This window comes from Dipodomys merriami, unplaced genomic scaffold, assembly GCF_024711535.1.
Source record: "Dipodomys merriami isolate MVZ:Mamm:240054 unplaced genomic scaffold, mDipMer1.0.p SCAF_279, whole genome shotgun sequence".
NCBI classification, from domain to species: Eukaryota; Metazoa; Chordata; class Mammalia; order Rodentia; family Heteromyidae; genus Dipodomys; species Dipodomys merriami.
Genome location: NW_027204259.1, coordinates 284,787 through 292,133, shown reverse-complemented (window position 1 = coordinate 292,133; position 7,347 = coordinate 284,787). Strand labels below are relative to the sequence as shown.

Here is a 7,347-nt window from a genome sequence, read left to right as displayed (position 1 = left end):
ACATTTAGTAAATGCAAAATAAAGAACCCATACTTGCCTTGGAATATATAATTGCTCCTTCCATGCTGACACCTGAAAATAGTCCCTAATTCATGTACTTTACTTATATTAGGATACTGTGTTAAAAAAAAAAAGTTTTCTTCATTAGGTCACATCAATTAATGCCTGGAATGTGCTTAGATATCAGGTGAAGATTAATTCTGGAAATTCAACGATTCTGGGCTTTTGTGTGGTCACTGCTAATCAAAAAGATAAGGGTAGTCAAAGTGTGATTTGGAAATCACAGTCATTGCACCAAAAATTCAGAGGCTAATTAACATTTGTGATAGAAGAGAAGGAATAACTCCAGATGAAGGAATAAAATAGTAAATAAAGTATTCCAGAAACTGTTCTAGGGAACCCTTTTTGGTTATTTAAGAACTAGTTATCAATTAGGCTTACTCCTCATTGACTTTAGCATTCTAAATCTTAGGCTGGTTCTTAATCTCTGTGTGATAAATATATCTCCTTCTATGCTGTTCTTTCATACCTGATCTCCTTTGCTTTCTAAAAATCTCAGTCTTTTATATTTCTCTATGAACATTTCCTGATACTATACATATACTGATGCCAGAAGATGCTAATGTAAGGGTCCCATAGCTCATGAGTCATTAATGTAACAACCTGAAAAGGAGGACATATTTATGGCTAACTCATCATTTGGTTCAAATTTCCATTCTTTGTCTACATAGTGTCATCCATTACACATAAATGTGAATATGAGATGGGTGCTGATGGCTCACATCTGTAATCTTAGCTACTCAGGAGATTGAGACCAGAGGATTGTGGTTCAAAGCCAGCCTGATCAGGAAAATCCATGAGACTCTTATCTTCAATTAACCACCAGAAAACCAGAAGTGGTGCTGTAGGTAAAGTGGTAAATAGTTCAACTTGACCTGAAGAGCTGATGGACAGTGCCCAGAAACAGAGTTCAAGCCCCATGACCAACAAAAAAGATATGAGTTTAAGTTTCCTCAAAATAAAGACAATGTCAATAATCTTCCCAAGCAGAAGAAATAATTCCAAAAGTTAAAATGTAAGTTATGGCTTCTTTGCTGTACATATTCTCTTCTTTTAAAAATTATAAATTTATTAGTTTTACAATAAATTTCAACTAATATTTCTTGTTTCAAAAGATAAGTCCATACAGTTGATATCACTTAGCTTTCTTACGATCTTAGATCAAAAGCCAATCCAGGCAGGGTCATCTGTCAAAATCTTATCTATAATTAAACACCAAAAAAGCCGTAAGTGCAGTTTTGGCTTAAGCTGTAGAGTACTAGCTTTGGGGGCATGTGGGCAGGAAAGACAACTGTTCAGGGACAGGGTCTGCCCTCTCGATTCAAGCCCCAGAACCAGCACAAACTAAACAAACAAGGACAGAGAAATAACCCCACATATTTCTTTGGGACCATCGGTAAAGAAGTACTGATCTGAGAAGAGGCTTCTTTTGCTGATAATACTCACTGGTTCCTGCTTTTTTGGAATCCTTATTTCTATGGAGAACTCAGGAACAGATTAAAGGAATTGATAACTGACTCCTGGAACAAGATAATCATCTCAGGGGAGAAATATCCATCCATAAGACACTTTAAAATCTCCATGTCTTTGTTTCTTTTCATTAGAACACTTTTAAAACAATGTCATTTCCTTTTGTTCTATGCTGGTTTTCAAATGGCACATTATTTCTTTTGTAATAGTCTCTACTAGAAGTTTACAGAAAAGTTTTATATGATTAAAGAACACACTCAAAAAAGTCAAGGACAGAGTATCCTTCTAATCTTGGGATTCTGTTCTTGTACAGTTAAAGTAAAGCATACGTTAACTTGAACTTTGTCATTGCTCTATGTTCAATTCCTCTCCTAGGATCAGTTTCCACATCCAGTAACTGTTACTTCCAGTAACAATCGATGGTGCTGCTTGAGGTATAATGAATGTTTTCTGGGTTCACTGTAATAACACAAGGATACCTTTGGACCTGAGGTAACACGTGTTTCAGAGACAACTTAATTAAGATAAAATATGAAATTTATATTTCTTATAAATTCATTATCCATGAGTACATTGAGTTCAAACTTTGTAAGTTCTCTTTAAATGAAGACGAGTTTTAAATGGGAAGAAGGTTCTCAGATCATTCTCTTTGTGAGTGTATTTGCTGCGCATTATTTCCCAAGTGTACATGAGTTAATAGTAAGAGAAAATATAGCAATAATAGGAGAAAGAGAAGTGCTGTGTTTAAGTATAAGGGTTCAATACAATATAGAAGATTCTACAAATAACACAACATTGAAACAATAAAGCCCAGTATGTAGATTTATGGGAGTGATATAGGGAAAGCATTACTCCTAAGTGAAACACTAAGTATGAGGCCACTCCCTTTCTAAATCACGCTTACTAATCATGCAAATTTGTTAAAAGTAAATGGAAGAATAATTCTGCTTCCAATGCAAGTCAGATATAAGAGCCTGGACTTAACTGGAAAAAAAGTCCATCTTGAGAGAGCAGGGATGATACTAGCAATGAACTGGTGGCTACGATGACATTTCTTTTTCTTTACTTATATATACTTTTTGTGGTGGTGGTGGTCTTGGCACTTGAACTCTGGGCCTGGGTACTGTACCTCTGCTATTCAGCTCAAGGCTAATGCTCTACCACTTGTGCCACAGTGCCACTTCCACTTTTCTTGTAGTTAATTGAAGAAAAGAGTCTCTGGGACTTTCCTAGTAGATCTGGCTTTGAACTCCAATCCTCAGATCTCACCGCCATCCGGTTTAACACTCAGCATATGTAATGTGTATGTTCATCTATCTTTATATGAATTCTTGAGTTAAAAATGTGGTATACAGCTTAGACTTTACACTAACAAAAATGTTTTTAATTTAAAAGTTCATAGTACTGGATAAATAAAACCTAAGTATGTAAAGGAGTCTGGGAAGCTCAGTTTGCATCCAGCCTGGGCAGAACAGTCTTTGTGACTCTACCTATAATTAACCAGCCAAAACCTGGATTAGAAGAATGGCTCAAGTGATGGAATACCAGTCATGAGCAAGACTGATCAATAAGAGCTTGGGGCTTTTGCATACATACATACAAACATACTCACACATAGTGGCACTTACATGTGCACACATGAATACAAACATGATACAACTCTCAGAACATGTAGAAAAGTTAGAAAACAATATAAAATATGTCCTGAGTAAGACTAGAATCAAGTGATAATTGTTAAAATTAGAATGTCCTCAAGTGAATTACCTTAAAAAATGTTTGAGACTATTACATAGGTAGGGACCAGAGATAGTAAGAGAATCAAGTAATCATTATTAAAGGGATCAGATCCACGGAGGAACGAATCAGAGACCCCACAGGTGCATCTGAAAATGTTCATATCTTGTATGAAATGTTAGAACATCTTTGAAAATAGTAGATGAACAGTCTGAACAGTCAGTCTAATGGATAATATCATTGGAGAAGTTCAGGATTACTAGTCTGTATCTAGATTAAATCAAGAAAATATGGCAGAGCAATGTGATAAAAGGCTAGAATTCTAGCACTCAGACCAAGACAGGAGATTAGAGAGTGGAATTACATAGTGATAGCTTCCCTGAACCAAGGAGTATAATTTTGTCTTAATAAAACAAGCCATTCAAGAAAGGAATACAGGGGCTGGGAAGGTTGCTCAGTGGTAGAACGCTTGCTTTGCATGCCTGAGGCCCTAGGTTCGATTCCTCAGTACCACAGAAGCAAAAAGAAAAAAAGGTGGAAGTGGCGCTGTGACTCAAGTGGTAGAGTGATAGCCTTGAGCTGAAGAGCTGAGGCACAGCACCCAGGCCCAGAGTTCAGGCCCCACCACAGGACCCCCCCAAAAAAAATGAAAGAAAGGAATACACAGTAGGCAGATTGGGCTAATTTTGTCATTATGTTTTGAGAAGTCAAGTTTCTTATTGAAATGCATCTCATATATAATCATCTGTTCAGTTTTAAATGCTCTCTTCATTACAGAACATTCCTAGATGCAAAATGGCTTATGAATCCCATCCAAAATCTGAAAAAGTAAGTAATCATTCTGTTGGATTCTAAAGAAATAATGAAGTATTACAAGGTTAAGCCTGGAAAAATAACAAATTAAATCTAATGTAAGACTTTGTAGATCTTGCTAAATTAGAATTTAGATTTCAAATAAATATTTTGGTTTTGTTTGTGATTTCATAATCTATAGTATAGTACAAAAATTCTTTTTATGTAGATGGTTTAATTGACAAATTCACAAATGATTCTGACATTCTATTTGCCTAGAATATTCATTCAAGAATGTTATAATTAGAAATTAGTTAATAGATAATTCCAATAGTTCATGTATTAAATGATCATGTGAATAATGTAGACAGAATTGCCAACAAATGGATTGTATTAATTTATAAATTTAGAAAAAGAGCAATTTTTTGAGGCTTTGGTATAACTTGGTATGAAGAGAATAATTCTGTGAGATCCTCTTTCTTCTACCTATATGTAACACAGGAAGCAATTCCCTTAATTACGTGCTTCCGTACACAATGAGAAAAATGCGAGGTTTGGGGTTTGTTTTAATTTTTGTTTTGTTTTATTGGTTTGTCCTAGGGCTTGACCTTTGGGCCTGGAAACTGTCTCTGAGCCTGTTTTTGCTCAAATCTCATGCCCTACCACTCCAAACTCAGTGCCACTTGTGTTTGGCTTTTTCTGAGAAGTTTATGGGAGATAAGTATCTAAGGAACCTTCATGCCTGGGTGGGCTTTGAACTGTAACCTTCCAATCTTACCATCCTGAATATCTATGATGGTTAAAAATGTATAAATATAAATAATATTTGTAAGTGTTCTGATCTCAAGAATATCAGTGGGAGATAAATTCATGTAACCCAGTTTATTGTGGTGTTCTTTCCAGAACAAGGAGGGCATCACATTAACAGAGGTGTAGTATTTTTTCACAATAGAGATAAGGTATATTTTATGCAACTTATTTTTTAATTTAATTTTATTGACAAAATGATGTACAGTGGGGTCAAAGTAATTGTAAATTAGTGAATACATAACTCATTTTTCTCATAATTTTTCTTCACCCTAATACCCTCACAAGTTGTAATGTACATTTCCAACATAATGTCTTGTGCGTATTGTTATTGCATTGTTTTGCCCTTTGTCCTTTGTCTCGCCATTAAGTTGTTCCCTATCCCTTCCCTAATTAAGGGAAATATATATATACAACACACAGGGTACCAAAATCAAATACAGCAGGGGATAAACCATAGGGGGAAAATCCAAAGAAAATAGAAATCACATAGTACATTAAAAAAACAACAATCGCAAATAAAAATCTCTGTTTCCATATCTTAGAGTTCATTTTGCTCAGCATCAGATTATATGGTCATATATACGTATAACAAAGCCACTGGAAAATAATAGTTTCATGGACAAAATATCATGAAAACTATACGTTAAGTGTTTTGATGGTAAAGGTGGAATTAGGATTGGTGAGTTCGTGATTCTGATAAAGTAATTTCAAAAGAGTTTTAAAATTATGACAGGTAAAATTTAATTGTGCAAACTTTTTAACATCTTAGCCTATTAAGAAAATTTAAACTTGCCTGGGAAAATAGGCTTTCATGCAAAGAATCCATGGAGACTAAGCTGAGAGGGAGCAATGTGGGTGAAGATGGCTCATTTTCACAAAAAACAAACAAATCTCAGAAACCTTGCAATAAATCCTGTAGGTTCCTTTGAGAATTGTCCTTATCCAGGAAATGTACTCTCACTGTGTGAAACAAGGTTGTAGTGGAATTTAAATTCAAAATTCTTAAAAAAAAATAAGGCATCAAAATTTGTGAATTGCCAAGCAGTAATTCTCTGAAAAACATAATTTGGGTCAAAATATTTAGGGAGAAAGTGTTCTCCACAATGAAAGAAGGTATTGGGTTTACACTTTTCTGCTTGTAATACTTTCCATAATGTCTTTGCACGTGAAGCAGTGAAACAGAAAAAAATCTTATTGGATACTTCAAACCAATGATTTCACATTTCTAAGTAGCTCACAAAATATAATATCCTTATTAACATGAGATAGTGAAGACTTTCCTTATTACATAAGCCAAAAAGGTTTGGAATCAGAAAAGAAGTGAGCAAATTGAAAAGGAAAGAAAAGGCGTTCTTAGAAGCCCTACCTAAGCATATTGGCTCCAACAGTGGAGGGAGGCCAAAACTTTATGATATATTGTAATAATATTTTTGGTACCTAATGTGATTTTACAGAGCTTATTTGGCTCCTCAATGCAGAACAAATTGAATGAAAACATGACAGTAAATTCCACATCCAAATAAATGAGCTTTAAAAGAGAAACCATCAACATGTAGCAGTGAGGGAGGCCGAATAGTCCTTCAGCTTCACTAGACTTGAAGTCCAGAAGCTGTGATTAATTGGAAATCAGGCAAGAGCTAAGAGGAGGACATCAAAGTAGAACACAGAAGTATTGTCCTTTGTAACAGACACAGTCATTCAAGGTATGGGTGATTTAAATCTGGTCGCCTTAGTAAACCTTGTTGAGCAAATGAAAGACCAAGAAAAAAATAATCGGTTGAAATCATTTTGCAACGAGTAACTTCCTGTTCCCGATATGGCATCAAAGGAGAATACTGAAAGAGAAGATAAAAGTGGAGTATTCTTCGATTTCCTCTAAACATGTTAGCAAAATATATCTTTGAGTTTAGAAGTGTTTGAACCAAAAAGTGGTGGAGTACTTATTTTTGTGGGCACTTTAAACACAGGAAGACTTTAAAGGTAAAAGAAAAAAGAAAACGAATAGCTAAATATTTGTGATCACAGCTTCTTGGACTGGTTTTTTGGAGACAAAGATTTACATTAGAGTTTGTCCTCATTAACATAGATGTTGGGTTTTCATGGCAACCAAATACAAGTGTAAAGTTTAATGGCTCGCTTGGACAAGTAAACAGCATGACAGAAAAAAATGGCAAATAATATTTAGTGAATTACTTCGACCAATTATTTTCCAGAACAAAGAAGAAAGATATAACTCAAAATCACTTGACTGAAAAGTACGAGAAAAGAGTAGTGAAGAGAGATGAGCGAAAACATAGAGGACTGTTTTGTTTCCAGTGGAGCACTGGGTTCTTGATCTTGTTTCTTCCATTCTATTCACAAGCTATCAAGTGTGTCTCAGGACTGGAGTATCCAGTTCAGAAAAAGAAAACTCGCTGAAGAAAATATTTGCAGCAGATATAGGTGATTTATAACCTTAGACAATCTATTTAAATCTGTTCA

At 34.9% G+C, this 7,347-nt stretch overlaps 1 long non-coding RNA gene across 1 annotated transcript; it reads left to right on the top strand.

The window, feature by feature from the left end:
* The first annotated feature begins 1,911 nt into the window (after window positions 1–1,911).
* Window positions 1,912–7,347, top strand: LOC138837901 (uncharacterized). Its single transcript, XR_011375497.1, has 3 exons — window positions 1,912–2,022; window positions 4,042–4,092; window positions 7,080–7,347. It is a non-coding gene; the product is annotated as an uncharacterized lncRNA (long non-coding RNA).